Source organism: Chiloscyllium plagiosum, unplaced genomic scaffold (genome assembly GCF_037043375.1).
Source record: "Chiloscyllium plagiosum isolate Xiang-an unplaced genomic scaffold, Cpla_swu_hap1 HiC_scaffold_27, whole genome shotgun sequence".
Classification (NCBI taxonomy): Eukaryota; Metazoa; Chordata; class Chondrichthyes; order Orectolobiformes; family Hemiscylliidae; genus Chiloscyllium; species Chiloscyllium plagiosum.
In genome coordinates, this window is record NW_028270165.1 from 87,241,436 (window position 1) to 87,261,853 (window position 20,418).

Below are 20,418 nucleotides of genomic sequence, written 5' to 3' on the forward strand. Positions count from 1 at the left end.
GGCCAGGAGCAGATGGGTGGCACTAGTTTAGTTGGGGATCATGGACTGGTTGGTCTGAAGGGTCTGTTTCCAGGCAGCATGACTCCATAGCACGTAATGAATGGGGATCCATCCCAAAGATGATAAAGGTTTCAAGCACCATCTGTAGACTCCCTCCAGATAACTGAAGGCAGTGGGGCACTGTGAGGGTCAGTAGATCAGTCAGCCAGCCAGTTCTCTCCAGGAGACTTGTCTCGCAAGAAAGGAAGTGGTTTCCTGCCCCATCAGCCAGATTATCCAGTTGGATTAAGTCCTATATTTCCAACAAAATAGGTCAACAGGGCAGTGTCTATAACAAATATGTTATTAAACTTGGAAGAGTGCTGAAGACATATACAAGGATGTTACCAGGATTCAAGGGTCTATGTAAAAGGAAGAGGTTGGACAAGCTAAGATATTTTTATTTTTTTTAGATTAGATTACATTACAGTATGGAAACAGGCCCTTCGGCCCAACAAGTCCACACCGACCCGCCGAAGCGCAACCCACCCATACCCCTACATTTACCCCTATACCTAACACTACGGGCAATTTAGCATGGCCAATTCACCTGACCTGCACATCTTTGGACTGTGGGAGGAAACCGGAGCACCCGGAGGAAACCCACGCAGACACGGGGAGAACGTGCAAACTCCACACAGTCAGTCGCCTGAGTCGGGAATTGAACCCGGGTCTCTGGCGCTGCGAGGCAGCAGTGCTAACCACTGTGCCACCGTGCCGCCCACTTATTTAGAGCATTAGAGACTGAGAGAGGCCCTTAGAGAAGTGAAGAGATCGTAGAGGGTGAATGCACTCAGACCTTTACCCTGGGGTTGGGGAAGTGAGGGCTAGAGGGCATCAGTTTAAGGTTAGAGGAAAAAGAATAAAAGGGAATGTGAGGGGCAATGTTTCTTTTTACGCAGACGGTGGTACACATATGGAATGAAATGCCAGCAGAAGTGGTTGAGGTGGGTTGATTAACAACATTTAAAAGGCATTTGGAGAAATACGTGGATAGGAAAGGTATGGAAGGAAATGGACCAAGTGCAAGGAAATGGGCTTAGTGTTGATGGACAGTTTGGTCGGTGTGGACCATGTTGGGCCGAAGGGCCTGACTCCTGCTGTAGGACTCTATGATTCACATCTCTTTATCGGTACGACAGTTTTGAGTTTCCAAATGAACATCTCACAATCAGGCCGAATAAAATCCAATCTCATTTGTCAACTCTGATGCGGAGGTGCTGGTGTTGAATTGGGGTGGACAAAGTCAGAAGTCACACGGCACCAGATGAAGTGATGAAGGAGCAGCACTGATGAAAGAGCAATGCTCCTAAAGCTTGTGATTTCAAATAAACTTGTTGCACTGTAACATGGTGTCATGTGACTTCCGACTTCTTCAACTCTGGGTTTGTCTCAAACTTGACGGGGTACTTTGTCCAACTCGGCATATTTTATCAATATTGCTTGGAGGAATTTTTTTTAAGATTAGATTCCCTACAGTATGGAAACAGGTCCTTTGGCCCAACAAGTCCACACTGGCCCTCCGCAGAGTAACCCAGCCAGACCCATTCCCCTATCCCTATTCCTCTACATTTACCCCAACTAATGCACCACACCTACACATCCCTGAACACTTTGGGACAATTTAGATGGGCCAATCCATCCTAACCTGCACACTTTAGACTAAGGGAAGGAAACCAGAGCACTCAGAGGAAACCCATACAGACGTGGGGGGGGGCATCGTGAAAGCTACACACAGACTGTCACCCCGAGGGTGGAATTGAACCCAGGTCAGCATCGTGAGGCAGCGGTACTAACCACTGAGTCACCATGCCACCCCTGAGCCACGTAGGTGGGCTTGTGGGGGAGGTAAGACCAGCACAAAACAAAAAAAGCTCACTGCACCCACTGTCAGAATGGGCAGGAGGTTCAGCCCTGGGGGTGACCCACAGCAGTGTCACTGGTGGAATCTGATTGTTGGATGCACTGGTGCCTCCGCAAGTTGCAGGACGATGTGAACCTCCGCCCGCAGTCAGGGCAGGCAAACGGCCTCTCCCCGGTGTGGACCCATTGGTGGGCCAGCAGTTTGGAGGAGCAGGTGAACCCCTTCCCACACTCGGGGCAGCTGAATGGCCTTTCCCTGGTGTGGACCCGCTGGTGGGACAACAGGTCAGAGGAATTGCTGAAGGCCTTAGCACACTCAGAGCAGGCGAAAGGCCTCTCCCCCATGTGGATTTGCCGGTGTCTCAGCAGGTTGAAGGACTTGCTGAAGGCCTTCCTGCACTCTGGGCAGCTGAAGGGCCTCTCCCCGTGTGGACCCGCTGATGGGCCAGCAGGTTGGAGGACTTACTAAAGGCCTTCCCACACTCTGTGCAGCTGAAGGGCCTCTCCCCCGTGTGGACCTGCTGATGGGCCAGCAGGTTGGAGGACTTACTGAAGGCCTTTCCACACTGTGGGCAGCTGAAGGGCCTCTCCCCCGTGTGGACGCGCTGATGGGCCAGCAGGTCGGACGATTTACTGAAGACCTTCCCGCACTCTGGGCAGCTGAAGGGCCTCTCCCCCGTGTGGACCCGCTGATGGGTCAGCACGTTGGAGGAATTGCTGAAGGCCTTCCCACAGTCTGGGCAGCTGAAGGGCCTCTCCCCCGTGTGGACCCGCCGGTGCTTCAGCAGGTTGGAGTCGTCGCTGAAGGCCTTCCCGCATTCGGGGCAGCTGAATGACCTCTCCCCCGTGTGGACTCGCCAGTGCTTCAGCAGGTTGGAGGAATTGCTGAAGGCCTTCTCACACTCTGGGCAGCTGAAGGGCCTCTCCCCCGTGTGGACCTGCCGGTGCCTCACAGTTTGGAGTCGTCGCTGAAAGCCTTCCCGCATTCGGGGCAGCTGAATGGCCTCTCCCCCGTGTGGACTCGCCAGTGCTTCAGCAGGTTGGAGGAATTGCTGAAGGCTTTCCCGCATTCGTGGCAACTGAAGAGCCTCTCACCAGTGTGTATATGCTGGTGGGCCAGCAAGACACAGGAGCTAGTAAAGCCCTTCTCCCGCTCGGGGCAGGAGAACGGCCTCTTCCCAATGTGATTGCACTGATGAGCCGCCAGGACAGATGGGACACGGAAGTTCTTCCCGCAGTCGCCACAATTCCATGGTTTCTCAACAGGGCGTGTTTCCTCGAGTTTCTCCATGGCCGAAGCTTCAGCTGCACACACACGTGTACAACCCTGCCATGAATTCTTCTTTCCAGGCAGTAGAGTTGTTTCAGGCTCCACACTCAGTGCGCTGCAACAGTAGGGTCTTTCAACCAGTGCCCCCGTACTCAAACAGGAACCAAAAAGAAAGCTTTGCTCCTTCTCACAGAATCATAGTTGAAAATTGTTGCTGTCCTGATGGATTGAGTAACTGTCAGACATTGACGTGAAAGTGAGGACTGGAGACACTGGAAAGTCAGAGTCAAAAACTGCGTCGCTGGAAAAGCGCAGCACGGCAAGCAGCATCAGAGAAGCAAGAGAATCAACATTTTGGACATAAGCCCTTTATCTGTTGACTTTGAACTTCTGTCTTCAGATAGTCTGTAAGAAAAGATTATAAAAGTCATCACTGCCAGTCCGGTTAAGAATATCAAGGCATTGACACTGACACCAGAGAGAAACTGTACATATAGATGTGGCAAATGTTAGTGGCTAGCCAGAGTGATAGAGATATGTAGCACCCTTCCAGATAACCTAACCTAATCTCGGCCGATTTGCCAGCATTTTTGCCCATATTGTCTAAACCCTTCCTAATCGTAAACCCATCCAGATGCCACTGTACCAGCACCCACCACTTCCTCGGACAGCTCTTTCCTTAAACACGCCACTTTCTGCATGAAAGACTTATCCCTTAGGTTCCTTTGTTAAGTTCTTTTGCTTGAGCTTCTTACACTGCAATACGCCAACTTCTGTGAACAACCAAACTTTATTAAGTACAGTACAAGCTGTCGAGAAACTCTTAACACTCTTCGCAATGCTTGAACACAACAGTACCAAAAAAAAAACAAACCCCTTAAACAAAGTAAAACTGAAACAGAGGCTTACAATTGAAGTTAGAAGGGCAGAAGGAGACAGTGTTAGCAGCCTTTCTCCACATCGTCCACTGCTTAACTCACCCAAACAAGACTTCAGCTTTCAGGACTGACCACTCCCCTTTCATTGTACAGGTCACTTCTAAAACATAAAAGCTTTGGCCTCAAGTCTCATCTGTTCACATATAACCAAAAATGCCTCCCAATACCATTTTTCGTCTCTGTACTAAACGAGTCGCTTTGGAGCCCAGGTTTTTTTAACCACCCTTCTGGAAAAAAAACCAAGGACACAGCATCCTTGAGAAGAAGGACCAGCTTTTAGTAAAAGGACCAGCTTTGTGACAGAGGGATATAGGCCAAACACTGGCAGGTGGGATTAGATTAGTTTGAGAACATAGCATGGAGTAGTTGGACTGAAGGGACTGTTTCTGTGCTGTTTGACTCGGTAACTGTTCTGCAATGGTCTGAAAACCATTTTCTTGTCTTCCCCCATAAACAGCCACTTCTTTGTTGTTCCAAATCAGATGAACTCAGCCTTGAATATATTCAATGATCCCATAACTGCAGGAAGACATCTCCACTTCTGGACTCAATTCCTCTTGCTAAGATAATACCTGCTTTGCTCATTGCTTGCTGCACCTATCTCACAACTGGCATTAACTGGTATGGAAGGACGCTGAGGCCCCTTTATACACATTCCTGATGAAGGGCTCGTGCCAGTAACGCTGACTCTCCTGCTCCTTGGATGCTGCCTCATCTGCTGTGCTTTTCGAGCACCACACTTTTTGACTCTGATCTCCAACATTTGCGGTCCTCACTTTCTCCACATCCCAATATATCAACATTAAAACAATGCATCTCCTTTCTGCTTTCCCTCCCCACCCCCCACAGGGAATGCTATCACTTCACATCGTGGTACTGCATTTTCCATGAGTTTGCCAACTGAGACACAGACCTGGCCCAATTTTTCCAGAATCTGCCCCCTCCATAAATTGAGATTGAAGGCGAGAGAGAGAAACACAATCGGGTTGTCTCTGATTAGCAGGAGGACCACGCTCCTTCCGGTCCTCCAGGGCTTCCTATTGGCCCAACAAAAGAAGATCACGCGCAGATTCCACGGACAACCAGGAGCACGCGCAGGTTTTGCTGACACTGGCGAACATGCGCAGTGTGTGTTGTCACCGAGGAGCATGCGCAAGATGCTCTGTGAAGTTGCTGGTGTAACTGACAGATTTTTTGCACAAATGACACTCGGAGACAAGAAAGGCTGGAGCGACATTTTATATTTATCCTGCGGCTCCACATTTTATTCCTTTTGCATTTTATTTGACTACTCATCTTTTCCTCAGGGTAGGGGACTCCCAAACTGGAGGGTATAGGTTGAGGGTGAGAGGGGAAAGATTTAAAAGGGACCTAAGGAGTAGAAAAAAAGTGTGAAAGTTAATTCCCCTCAAGTGCCCTCTCCAAACCTGCACATGTTTGGACTGTGGGAAGAAACCGGAGCACCAAAGGAATCTCATGCAGAGAAGGTGCAAACTCCACTCAGACAGTTGCCCGAGACTGGGATCAAACCCGGGTGCCTAGCGCTATAAGGCAGCAGTGCTAACCACTGAGCCTGTTCAGAAAAAGCAGCAATTGATTTATATTAGGGTGAGAGGGAAAAGGATTAAAAGGGACCTAAAGGGCAACTATTTTACGCAGTGGGTGGTGCGTGGATTGAATGAGCTCCCAGAGGAAGTGGTGGAGGCTGGTGCAATTACAATATTCAAAAGGCATCTGGATGGGTTTATGAACAGGAAGGCTTGGAGGGATATGGGCCAAGAGCTGGCAAATGGGCCTAGATTAATTTAGGATATCCGATTGGCACGGAACAAACAGTTTGTTTCCATGCTCCACTGCTCTATTTCTACATCGTCAGAACTGTTATGACACGGACTGCACCCCCCACTAATTTAAACCCAAAAAAGATTTACCCCATGTGGTAATGTGAAAATTCAAGAGGTAAGGAACTCTTTCTAAAAGTCACTATTTAAAGTTTTATTTAATGATCTAGGACACTTACTTGCAAGTGTTTAAATCTGCTGGGATTTTTCGTATCGCCAAATCTATTCAAATCTGTCTGAACCAGTTCAAATCTTGGATGAAAGCCCCCAAATTTTACAACACTGGGTGCAATCTCCCCCACCTAATTTAAACCAGCAACATAGAGCAGGTTTAACCCATGCGGTAATCTGTGAAAATTCAAGAACCAAGAAACTATTCCCAAAGGTCAGTATTTAAAGTTAAAATTAACAACTTTATTTATTAAAGTCTAACGGAGAATAATTAATTAACAACTATTTACAACTCCTGTCTCTAACCTATCTTCTACCTTCCCCTGTATGATACCAGTCCAATAAAAACCCTTGATTAAGATTTACCGAAAGACTCAAACTTCAAAACCAGCCAGCTGTTAAATCTTCTCTTTGTATCTTTCTCTGTAGATTTGCTCTCCAGGTCGGTGTCGATGTTTTTTCTCTGTGCAGACTCCTTCTCTGGACAGGTGCCTCTGAGTTCTCACTAGCAGCCTACATTTGTTGGTCTTTTGGCAGTTCTCCTGTAACTGTTCAACATTTTTTTTTGATTTTGTACTCCAAAGCATCAAATCATTTGAGGAGAAAGTGAGGTCTGCAGATGCTGGAGATCAGAGCTGAAAATGTGTTGCTGGAAAAGTGCAGCAGGTCAGGCAGCATCCAGGGAACAGGAGAATCGACGTTTCGGGCATAAGCCCTTCTTCAGGAATGAGGAAAGTTTGTCCAGCAGGCTAAGATAAAAGGTAGGGAGGAGGGACTTGGGGGAGGGGCGTCGGAAATGCGATAGGTGGAAAGAGGTCAAGGTGAGGGTGGTAGGTCAGACTGGGGTGGGGGCGGAGAGGTCAGGAAGAAGATTGCAGGTTAGGAAGGCGGTGCTGAGTTCGATGGATTTGACTGAGACAAGGTGGGGGGAGGGGAAATGAGGAAACTGGTGAAATCCGAGTTCATCCCTTGTGGTTGGAGGGTTCCTAGGCGGAAGATGAGGCGCTCTTCCTCCAACCGTCGTGTTGTTGTGGTGTGGCGATGGAGGAGTCCAAAGACCTGCACATCCTTGGTGGAGTGGGAGGGGGAGTTGAAGTGTTGAGCCATAGGGTGGTTGGGTTGGTTGGTCCGGGTGTCCCAGAGATGTTCTCTGAAACGCTCCGCAAGTAGGCGGCCTGTCTCCCCAATATAGAGGAGGCCACATCGGGTGCAGAGGATGCAATAGATGATGTGTGTGGAGGTGCAGGTGAATCTGTGGCGGATATGCAAGTTTCCTTTGGGGCTTTACCCCTCACCTCCCTCCAAGCCCCCAGATTAGCTGGTAGTTGCCTGTCGTGTTCCTGGTCAGTTGTTTGTACACTTCCTTGCAGAAGTCCATTCTATTCCGAATTACTCAAAAACTGCATAAATCCATGTAAGATTCTGTAGCTCCCACTTTAGAAATAGAATCAGTCTGACCTAACATTGGGATACAGACAGACTTTAATGTCTCACCTTCAATGCATTATCTGAGCTGAGATGACACCTATTGTTAAAAGCTATCTTGAGAATGTAAGTTTAAAAATAGTTCTGGGATTTACAAATGAAGGAACCGAAACTAACATGGTCATCCTAAAAGATGCAAGCTCACCTGCACACTTTAGCACACCGGATCCACCCTAAAGTGCAGATCTTTGGACTGTAGGAGGAAGCCAGAACACCCAGAGGTAACCAACACAGACACAAGGGGGAGAACATGCCAAATTTCACACAGACAGTCACCCAAGGGTGGAATCAAACCCAGGCTCCTGGCGTTATTAAGCAGCATTGCTAACCACTGAGCCACCATCCCACCCAGTGCTTTGAGGTTCTGCTTTGTCTTTGCAGCTTTTACCTTCTCATGCGCCCTCAGCAGAGGCTGTGTCCTGCTGACATCGTTGGACCACACCCATTGCACCTCCCTTTCCCACTTCTCCAGCCCTGAACGCATCGGTTCCTGAATCCTGGCACCAGATTCCGATACCATCTGTGCTTCTGCTGCCAACTGCAGAGAACGGAGGCAATCCCCGTCACTATTCTGTCCCTTACCTCCCCCTCCCTAACGTTGTTCTTACTCCCACCACCTCACAGTTAGCTCCTCCCCCCTGCAGCCCTCTCCCAGATCCCCTTTACCTGCCTGACCTGAGCTCACACCCTCCTGACCCTGTCCACTGACCCCATCAGAAGACTCTGTATGGAGGGAAAGACCATCTCCCAGAATAAAAAACATCTGATTAACTTTCCGCCTTGCCTTCCCAGCGTGTCAGCAAACTGGCTTCCAGCTCCACCTCTCTGAGCCGAAGGTCCTCCAAGTTGTGGTTGCCCTGGATCACATCATCCAGAGCCTTCCACCTTTTGCAAATCGAAAGACAAGTCTCACCCTGCCCTCTCCCGTGTCTATTGTGTAACTGCTTAATCATTTTTAGTGGCCGGGCGAGACTGATAGCCAAGTTTGGAACCCATGAGGACGGCCTTCACCAGGAGGTTTATGTTACATTACAGGTGACCCCACTACACTGTACACATTCTGTCTCTCTGTCTCTCACACACAGCCATACATTCTCACATACTCACACAGCCACTCTCTCAGATATACGCACTCTTTCAGATGCACAACACATGTACCCACCCACACTCTCACCCACACACACATCCTCTCATAGACTTATACTCCTGCACACTCTCACTTTACCAAGCATGCACACACGCAACACACACTCTCTCAGCCAGACTCACGGGGAAGCACACACTCACTCACTCTCATGCATGCACACATAGATAAGACCATGGGATGAATTTGCATTTGCAGAATTATGTTTGTAGATTCATTCTATTTTGCTCAAAAAGTGCACAATCTGCAGACAGTCAATCCATGTAATATTTTATAAATTCCTACTTTGGAAACAGAACCAGTATGACTCAAGACAGACTCGAACCTCACAGCTTTCATGCATTGTCTGAGCTGAGATGGCACCTCTTTGTAAAACCTGAAGTTATCTCGAGACTGTGACTTAAAAGAAGTTTTAGGATTTACATACTAATGAACTGAAACCTGCAACCCATTCTAAAGATGAAACACTTAAAAGCAGTCGAGGTTTGTTCAATATATCATTTTGCTACAAATTCTGTGTCTTATGATCCTGCTGTACAGTTACCTGACGAAGGAGCAACACTCCGAAAGCTAGTGCTTCCAAATAAACCTGTTGGACTGTAACTGGATTTTAACTTTGTTTCCAGTGAAAACAGCCCACCCCTCCCATTGCTGCCAGTAAACTTTACAATGCTGAGGAAACAATGAACCATCAGTCCTGAAAAATGTACAATTCTAATAATACGAGCTACACATTGACTGCTCCTTCTGATATAAGACATTGGAAACCTCGTGCCGGAGATTGAAAGAAATTAGCAGCTTTAAAAGAAAAACCTGTTAGATCTCATAGCCTTCAATGTCTGAGTCCGACGGGAAGTTCAGGTAACTTTTGTTGGGACACAACTTTGTTGCAGCTTCAGAACGTCCCAGCAAAAAGGTGCACAAAAAGTAGCTTTTTATTGAAACTCACACATACACACACACACACACACATTAACACACACACACACACACACACACATACACACACACTCTCCTGCATCCCACTTCCTTCATTATTGGTCAGCTGAGTTGTCCCTTTGTAATTCGATCCTTGGTGCAGCCTTAGCCTGGAGGAAGTATTGCTTCACTCAGCAATTGCAACCCATAGCCTGTATGCAAGTAAGATTCCCCCCGCGCATTTGCAGATGGGCTGTCAAGAATCAACCACACTGCTGTGGGTCTGGAGTCACATATCGGCCAAGGAAAGGATGCAGCTGGGATGACTGAGTGAATCCTTTCCCACAACAGCAGTTTCCTCCCCTAAAGCATGAGTGAATCAGATTGGGGTGTTTGTTCCCCGAAAATGGTTTCATAATGAGATTCTGAACTCCAGATTTCTGACTGAACTCCAAATCCGCCATCTGCTATGGTGAGATTCAAACCCGGGAGTCCACAGAACTGGGTTATTAATGCAGTCAATAATGGCACTCGGCCGAAGCTCCTTCAATCCCCCTGCGATGGGAGGTGAACTCACTGATGTCTCTGCAGTTGGGAGGAGTAAGTGAAGCCCTTCCCACACAGAGAGCAAGTGAACGGCCTCTTTGATCCTCCAAGCTGAGTAAATGGTGTGAAGTCCTGTACTTTTCACAGTCACCGCACTGAATCTCCCTCATTCGGGTGTATCAGTATTCTTCCTGCCACACCAGTGTCCAAGCAGACAAAAGCAAACATTTCTTCTCGACTGGAATGGCTGCTGATATTCAAGTCCCAATGAATCAAGTGACTCTGTCAGAAGCTGATGTATCTTTTGGTTTCAGATTTCTTTCCCCATGTCTTCCTGCAAATAAAATCACGAAATAAGTCACGGTCAGTACAGTCAAATGAACATAACTTCGGTGACAATTCCTTAGATTGCCAGATACCTGCTGATCATATAATATCCATGACACAGAAACCTGAAAACCCTCATTCAGCCAGATAGCATTAAGTATATAAAGAGGAAAACTTCATTTAGGTGACAATGACCTGGAACAACCTTCCTACAAAGGTGCTGGAAATGGAGCTGAATGAAGGATATGAAAATGAAATGTCAAGGCTGCTTCAGGAAAGAAAGCCAGTAAAGTTGCTGTAAGATTTCCTGCTGACCTGCTAAATAAAAATGAATCCAAGAAATACAGGATGTAATTCCATTACTATATTAGAAGGTGAAAAATCATAGCCATGCAGCTTGTACAACAGCAAATATCAGATATACACCATATGAAGCACTCATAAAATCCCTGCAGTGCATAAAGAGGCCATTTGGCCCATCAAGCCTACTCCGCCATTCTTTAAGATCATGGCTGATCTATCCATCATCTCAGCTCCTCTTACCTGCATTATCCTAACTACCTTAAATTCACCTACCATCCAAAATCCCATCAAACTGTGTCTTGAATATGCCTGCTTCCTTGGGCAAAGAATGCCATAGATTCACCACTCTCCAGGAAATGTAGTCCCTCCTCCTCTGCCTTAAACCTACCCCTAATCTTGTTACCTAGTCTAACCCACCAGCAGAAACGACGAGGTAGGGTGGGTTTGGGTGGAAAGCTGTTCGATGGGTCAGTGTGGACTTGATGGGTTGAATGACCTCCTTCCATACTGTAGGGCTTTTATGATTTACTGCAGTTGTGTTTGCCCAGAACCACAGCTCCTAGAACCTCCCAACTTCTGCAAATTGAAAGACAAGTCCCACCCTGCCCTCTCATATGTGTGTTATCTAACTGCTTCATCGCTTCCAGTGAATACAGCCCACACCTCCCACTGCTGCCAGTAACCTTTACAATGCTGATGCAACAATGCAATACCTGCGGTACTGAAAATCGTAAGGCTTCTGATGATACCAGTTACTGATTCACCGCTCCTTCTGATGCACAGCATTGGAAGTACATTGTTGGGGGCTGAAAGAAATGAGCAGTTTAAAACAAAAACCCACCGAAACTCTTCACTCGGCTTCCCACTCAGGACACTTTACTTAAAACACTTCAACCCCACATTGCAACAAATTCCCACATTCCAGCAAAATCCTGGATGTCCTCACTTACTCAGTTGCTGTCTCTCAAATGAAAGATTTCATTGTAGCTTCTGCTCCCAGTAAGGACAAAATATCTTTGACAGCTGCTCTGAAAGTCCAGTCTTCACAATGACACTTCTGCTTTCCTTCAGTCCAAATTGTCTGTGCTGACCAGATATTCCAAATTAACATAGTCTCATTTGTCAGCACTTAGCCTATATCCCTCTCAATTCACCCTGTCACCAGATGCCATTTAAAATGCTGTAATTATACCAGCCTCCACCACGTCCTCTGGCAGCTCATTCCATGCTTGCATCACTCTCTGTGTGAGAAAGTTGTCCATAAGGCTCCTTTTAAATCTTTCCCCTCTCACCTCAAATCTATGCCCTCTAGTTTTGGACTTCCCTACTATGTGGAAATGTTTTTGGCTATTCACCCTATCCATGCGCCTTATGAACTTTTATAAAGTCACCCCTCAGCCTCCAATGCTCCAGGGAAACCAGCCCCGGTCTATTCAGCCTCTCCCTATAGCTCAAACCCTCCAACCTTGTAAATCTTTGCCAAACCCTGTCAAAGGTTCACAACACTTTTCCTGTAGCAGGGTAACCAGAACTGAACGCAGTATTCCAAAAGTGGCTGAATCAATGTCCAGTACAGGGGCAACATGACCTCCCAACATCTGTACTGAAATGCACTGACCTATAAAGGCAAGCATACCAAACACCTCCTTCACTATCCTGTCTACCTGTGACTCCACTTTCAAGAAACTATGAACCGGCACTCCAAGATATCTTTGGTCAACAACACTCCCCATTAACTTTGCAGATCGTGCCCTGATCTGCCTTTCCAAAGTCAAAATTTCAAAATGGGATTGAGAAACGTATCAGTTGTGATTGAATGGTGGAGTAGATCTGATGGGCTGAATGGCCTAATTTCTGCACCTATGTCATATGGTCTCTTGCTGTCCTGGACACAGAGGGAGAGAATTTGGAGCAGGAATAGGTCATTTGGTCTTTCCAGACGGCACCAGCATTGAACAGTTCATAACTGGATATAAATATACCGGCATCTCGGTGAACAGGATGGGATTTTTTTCACTGCAGCATCGGAGGTTGAGAGATGACCTTAGACAGGATTATAAAATCTTCAGTGGTATCGATGAGGTGAACAGCAGGTATTCGTTCCCTGGGATGGGTGTTTCAAGGTTAGGGAGCAAACTTTGAAGATGAGAGGAGAAATATTTTAAAAAGACACGAGGGGCACCTTTTTATTTTAAGAGAATGGTTCTCATGTGGTATTAATGTCCAGAGGAGGTGGTGGATGCAGGTACAGTTACAGTGTTTGAAAGACATTTGGATAAGTACATAGGGATGTACAGCATGGAAACATACCCTTCGGTCCAACCGTCCATGCCGACCAGATATCCCAACCCAATCTCGTCCCTCCTGCCAGCACCCGGCCCATATCCCTCCAAACCCTTCCTATTCATATACCCATCCAAATGCCTCTTAAATGTTGCAATTGTAATAGGAAAGGTTCAGAGAGTCTGGGCCAAACACTGGAAGGTGGGACTAGTTTAGTTTTTAGAACACAGTCAGCATGGACTAGTTGGACTTAATGGTCTGTTTCTGTGCTGTATGACTGTAACTGTTCTATACTGGTCTTAAAGCCATTTTCTTACCTTCCCCCAATACCCATCCACTTCTTTGTTCTTCAAAGTCAAACGAACTCAGCCTTGAATACATTCAATGACTGACCTAACTGCAGGAAGACATTCACTCTTCTGAAATCAATTCCTCTTGCTAATATACCACTTGCCTTGCTGATTGCTTGCTGCTCCTGTCTGACAACTGGCATTGACTGGTGTAGGAGGACGCGGAGGCTCCTTTGTCCATCCACACATCATTCCTGATGAAGGGCTCATGCCCAAAACATTGACTCTCCTCCTCCTCAGTTGTTGACTGACCTGCTGTGGTTTTCCAGCGCCACACTTTTCAACTCTGATCTCCATCATCTCACTTTCGCCACATCTCAACATATCACCATCTAAACAATGCGCCTCCTCTCTGCGTTTTTTTAAAACATCAAAGGCTATACATTGTGTCACTGCATTTGCCATCTGTTTGCAAATTGAGACACAGACCTGGATCAACTTTTCCAGAGTCTGTCCCCCCGCCGCCCCCCGATTCACTCTTTCCTTTCAGTTGCTGCAAGTTAACAATTGAACCCCAGAATGAAACAAAAAATGGAAAAAGTGGTGAGAAACAGACTGTTGTACTCACAAAAGTTAGACAGAGGAAGGAGGTTACAGTCTGGGGTGAAGTTCACAGATTCTGGATTAGTGGTGCTGGAAGAGCACAGCAGTTCAGGCAGCATCCAATGAGCAGTGAAATCGACGTTTCGGGCAAAAGGCCTTCATCAGGAATAAAGGCAGAGAGCCTGAAGCGTGGAGAGATAAGCTAGAGGAGGGTGGGGGTGGGGAGAAAGTAGCATAGAGTACAATAGGTCAGTGGGGGAGGAGATGAAGGTGATAGGTCAGGGAGGACAGGGTGGAGTGGAGAGGAGGAAAAGGAGATGGGCAGGTAGGACAAGTCATGGGTACAGTGCTGAGCTGGAAGTTTGGAACTAGGGTGAGGTGGGGGAAGGGGAAATGAGGAAACATTGCGCAGATTAGAAGGCGAGGTGCAGAACAGAGCGCTGTTATACCGGAAAGCTGCTAAAGACGACATTGAGTGAATAGGAGACAATGCTTTCTCAGCTGGGTTATGGTCCCAACACGCACCCGTTGTGCCAGGGGTTCCACCTCGGTTCCACTCGTCCTTCACTCGCAACACCCCAAACCCACCTCCCATAGTGCCAAGGCACTTTCCCCTGCAACCGCCGAATGTGTAACACCTGCCCATTTACCTGCTCCCTCCTGAATATCCAAGGGCTCAAACATACCTGCCAGGTGAAGCAGCACTTTTGCCACAACCTAGTCCACTGCATTCGCTGCTCACAGTCTCATTTCCCCAATGTAGCATGAAGCATAAACTGGGTGACTGCTTCGCAGAACATCCCGGTTCTGCCCGCAGAAAAAAGGCCCTGACCTTGCGGTTGCCTGCCACTTTAACACATCACCCTGTTCCCTGGCCAACATCTCTGTCTCAGGCTTGCAGCAGTGTTCTAGCTCTAGATGAAAAAAACAACACCTCATTTTCCACTTGGAGACCTTACAGCCCTCCGGTCTTCAATATCGAGTTCCATAACTTTAGGGCCTGAACTCCCCCATGTCCTTGACCCCTACCACACAAACGACTCCTTGTTATCACCTCGTCTGCTATGACACACTACGTATTGTTAGCCGCTAACAGTCTCCATTAACAGTTATTCGCCCTCTCACGCGGATCGTTATTCACTCCTACGTCCTTCCTATTGTTCTCTCTCTGAGCTGGCGGCAAACACAGCAATGTACATTGGAGACTCTGAGCCAGCTGAAACTTGCTCAGTGTGAAGTACATTCCACATTGCTCCAAGAATTGCAAGCAGCAAAGCGTTTCCAGAACATCTGCTTGTCATTCTGTCCCAGGGGCGCTGATATTTGTCTCATCCCCAGGAACTGGACTACCCCCACTGGTGGATAATTAAACCATTTTATTTCTACTGGCACGTTGTTCTGGGGGGTGGGACGGGGTGTAGGGTGGGGGGCGGGTAGAGCCCATTCGCTCTTCTGCTCTCTCTCTCTCTCTCTGAAACACTTGGGGTGAGAGGTGTCAGTTACATTAATGCGGGGAACATGAACAACTTTGATTGTGAACTTTCTCCAAGGGTCTGTTATCGGAGAGATAGAAAGATGCTGTTTTGGCAGGACAGAAAGAAATGGACACCGAGGACTCTTCGCCCAGGCAAATTCACATTGTTGTGCAGCCTTCTTGGTGTTCAGAAATCGTCTTCACGCAGCAATCTTAGGGAAAGTCTATTGCAAAGTGGGCATCGCTTTCTTTGCTGCGACCGCGCAGCAGTTAACATCTGAGCCCCAAGTGTCCCAGATGAAGAGAATCCGAGTGAAACCTTCACTCACTGAGAGTCATCCCCACGGCCCTGAGCTGAGGGACTGCAGGCAGTCCAACACGGAAGGGACGGTTAAAAATGAACCAGTTTTGCCCCCTCAGCCTCTCTGTCCCAGAGACAGGCAGTGGGACGGCATAAACACGTAGCATCATTCTCGCGCAGACAGAAGCCGTTCAGCCCATCGAGTCCACGACGACTGTCTGTCACTTGTCTCTCTCTCTGAGGTTATTCACAATCGGTGGTATCCGTCCTAATATTCGGGGACTATGTCTGAGTCGTGATGCGGTTTCTGACGTGCTTGTCATTCTCGTCTGAACCAGGGTGGCGAATTCCTGCAAGGAATGGACGAAACCGCAAGGCATGTGTTTCAACTTTTCCAGTTGATTGGCATCGCAGAGAACTGGGTTTGCGATTGAGTTCAGAGGAAACAGACAAAGTACAGAATACCACTGAGACCTCTAAAATCATGCCATTTCAATTGAGTGCATCGATATGCTACATGCCATTAAGGAGATGCAAAGGCAGCTTGCAGAAGAGAGCAGCTCGAGGTGACATTGAAACAGAGGATGGTTTCGATCCATCGACCTCTGGGTTATGGGCCCAGAACGCCCCCGCTGCGCCACTCTGCTTCTGCCCGTCGCGACCCTTCCACAGAAGGGTCCTTTTCGTCTGGCACGCGGCAGGCACGTTCGAGCCTGATGTCAAAGACCTCCACTGCTGTTGTGTAATATACTGTTTCGCGGACGTATGGAGGCTGTGTAAATATAAACTTATTTCTAACTTCCCACATTCTGTTGGTCGAACTGTGATTTCACACTGAATCACAACATGTGTCACAGCGCAGACGGAGGCCATGCGGCCCACCTTCGCTCTGCTGGTTCTACACTTAAGTAAACGTGTGTCTCTATTCGTTTCATTCTCTCGCCTTCTCAGCGTAAATCTGCACATCTGAACGTGACCACCGAATTCCCTTTTGTGTCCATTGAATCTTCCTCTTTGTCAATGACAGACAGGGACTTACTGACCCTAACCACTCCCTGTAACGAAAACGTTCTTCCTAATGTCACTTTTACTTCTTTTCCTCGTGACTTTAAAATTCTGCCGAATCGTTGTGGATCCTTTCAGGTGTGGGAGCATTTTCACAACATTATTTCCTGTTTCTAGGTCCCTCATGACTTGGAAAAGTTCGGTTCTCCGAGGAGAGCTGTCCCAATTTTCCAATCTACCTTGATTGTTGACATTCCTCAAACACCGCACCACTCACGTCAACCTGTTGAACACTATCTCCAACCATTTCACTTCCCTGTTTTCCGCCTCATTCCTACTCTAGACAGCCCAACCTCGTTTCACGAAGGATGTTTTTTGAGAAAATTAATCTGGCAGTTTTGCACAAGTCAAGTTAAAAAAACGCGGGCTCGTCCGGGATTTGAACGCGGGACCTCTCGTAACTCGGCATAGTAAAGGACCCGAAGCGAGAATCATACGCCGAGACCAACGAGCTAGAGAGCCGGCGCGCGACCAACGCCCCACACCGCTTGCGCGACCTGAGACTTGCTCAGTATAAAATACATTTGAGATTGCTCTGAGAATTGCAAGCGGCAAAGAGTTTCCCGAACAGCTGCTTCTCATTCAGTCTCCCTGCTGCTGTTTGTCCCGTCCCCGGGAACCGGGCTCTCTCCACTGGCAGATAATTCAACCATTTTGCTTCGAAACTTTTCTCTGACACCCGAGTGGCCAGTGACAAGCATTGCCCTCCTCAACATAGGATACAGAGAACAGGAGAAGACCACGCAGACCTCCACGAGTGTATCAACTCGACTGTGCACATTGGGCCAGTATATCACTGGGAAATATTTATGTCCAAGCTTTTTTCGGCAGCAGACGAGAAGGCGAGGTGCAGAACAGAGCGCTGTTATACCGGAAAGCTGCTAAAGACGACATTGAGTGAATAGGAGAGAATGCTTTCTCCGCTGGGTTATGGTCCCAACACGCACCCGTTGTGCCAGGGGTTCCACCTCGGTTCCACTCTTCCTTCACTCGCAACACCCAACACCCACCTCCCATAGTGCCAAGGCACTTTCCCCTGCAACCGCCGAATGTGTAACACCTGCCCATTTACCTGCTCCCTCCTGAATATCCAAGGGCTCAAACATACCTGCCAGGTGAAGCAGCACTTTTGCCACAACCTAGTCCACTGCATTCGCTGCTCACAGTGTCGTTTCCCCAATGTAGCATGAAGCATAAACTGGGTGACTGCTTCGCAGAACATCCCGGTTCTGCCCGCAGAAAAAAGGCCCTGACCTTGCGGTTGCCTGCCACTTTAACACATCACCCTGTTCCCTGGCCAACATCTCTGTCTCAGGCTTGCAGCAGTGTTCTAGCTCCAGATGAAAGAACAACACCTCATTTTCCACTTGGAGACCTTACAGCCCTCCGGTCTTCAATATCGAGTTCCATAACTTTAGGGCCTGAACTCCCCCATGTCCTTGACCCCTACCACCTTGTTATCACCTCGTCTGCTATGACACACTACGTATTGTTAGCCGCTAACAGTCTCCATTAACAGTTATTCGCCCTCTCACGCGGATCGTTATTCACTCCTACGTCCTTCCTATTGTTCTCTCTCTGAGCTGGCGGCAAACACAGCAATGTACATCGGAGACTCTGAGCCAGCTGAAACTTGCTCAGTGTGAAGTACATTCCACATTGCTCCAAGAATTGCAAGCAGCAAAGCGTTTCCAGAACATCTGCTTGTCATTCTGTCCCCGGGGCTCTGATATTTGTCTCATCCCCAGGAACTGGACGACCTCTACTGGCGGATAGTTAAACCATTTTATTTCTACTTGCACGTTGTTCTGGGGGGTGGGACGGGGTGTAGGGTGGGGGGCGGGTAGAGTCCATTCGCTCTTCTGCTCTCTCTCTCTCTCTCTCTGAAACCCTTGGGGTGAGATGTGTCAGTTACATTAATGCGGGGAACATGAACAACTTTGATTGTGAACTTTATCCAAGGGTCTGTTATCGGAGAGATAGAAAGATGCTGTTTTGGCAGGACAGAAAGAAATGGACACCGAGGACTCTTCGCCCAGGTAAATTCACATTGTTGTGCAGCCTTCTTGGTGTTCAGAAATCGTCTTCACGCAGCAATCTTAGGGAAAGTCTATTGCAAAGTGGGCATCGCTTTCTTTGCTGCGACCGCGCAGCAGTTAACATCTGAGCCCCAAGTGTCCCAGATGAAGAGAATCCGAGTGAAACCTTCACTCACTGAGAGTCATTCCCACGGCTCTGAGCTGAGGGACTGCAGGCAGTCCAACACGGAAGGGATGGGTAAAAATGAACCAGTTTTGCTCCCTCAGCCTCTCTGTCCCAGAGACAGGCAGTGGGACGGCATAAACACGTAGCATCATTCTCGCGCAGACAGAAGCCGTTCAGCCCATCGAGTCCACGGCGACTGTCTGTCACTTGTCTCTCTCTCTGAGGTTATTCACAATCGGTAGTATCCGTCCTCATATTCGGGGACTATGTCTGAGTCGTGATGCGGCTTCTGACGTGCTTGTCATTCTCGTCTGAACCAGGGTGGCGAATTCCTGCAAGGAATGGACGAAACCGCAAGGCACGTGTTTCAACTTTTCCAGTTGATTGGCATCGCAGAGAACTGGGTTTGCGATTGAGTTCAGAGGAAACAGACAAAGTACAGAATACCACTGAGACCTCTAAAATCATGCCATTTCAATTGAGTGCATCGATATGCTACATGCCATTAAGTAGATGCAAAGGCAGCTTGCAGAAGAGAGCAGCTCGAGGTGACATTGAACAATGGCAGAGGATGGTTTCGATCCATCGACCTCAGGGTTATGGGCCCAGCACGCTCCCGCTGCGCAACTCTGCTGTCGCGCGCTGCGTCCCTTCCACAGAACACTTCAGGTTTCCGTCTGGCACGCGGCAGGCACGTTCGAGCCTGATGTCAAAGACCTCCACTGCTGCCGTGTAATATGCTGTTTCGCAGACGTATGGAGGCTGTGTAAATATAAACTTATTTATCTCTCTCTCTCTCTCTCTCTCTGAAACCCTTGGGGTGAGAGGCGTCAGTTACTTTAATGGGGCGAACATGAACAACTTTGATTGTGAACTTTCTCCAAGGGTCTTTATCATACGCTTGGACCAACAAGGCAGAGAGCAGGCATTCGCCTCCCGTCCCAATCCTCTTGAGCCACCTGAGACTTGCTCAGTATAAATGACACGAATCCGAAAATAAACGAAGTTCAGGCAATCGGAGTTCTTTTAAAACCCGAAAAGTAACGAAGTTTAACGACGTGAACCCGAAAATATACGAAGGCAATCGGAGTTTCTTTAAACCGAAAAGTCACGAAGTTTGAATGTCGCGACCCCAAAATAAACGAAGCTTAAGCAATTGGAATTTTTTTTAAACCGAAAAGTAACGAAGTTTAATTGAAGCTGACCGAAAGGTGGAATGTGTTGGTGAAATTGATCAAGTGTTCAACCTCCTCGTGGGAGGACGAGGTGGCACTGATACAGTCGTCAATGTAGCGGATGAAAAGGTGGGGAATGGTCCCGGTGTAGCTGCGGAAGACTGACTTTTCTGTGTA

The 20,418-nt window shown here is 47.9% G+C and overlaps 1 protein-coding gene across 1 annotated transcript in view; it reads right to left on the reverse strand.

Moving 5' to 3' along the window:
• Nucleotides 1-20,418, reverse strand: part of LOC122545194 (uncharacterized) — a 785,061-nt gene that overhangs the window by 108,043 nt on the left and 656,600 nt on the right. The window lies entirely within an intron of this gene.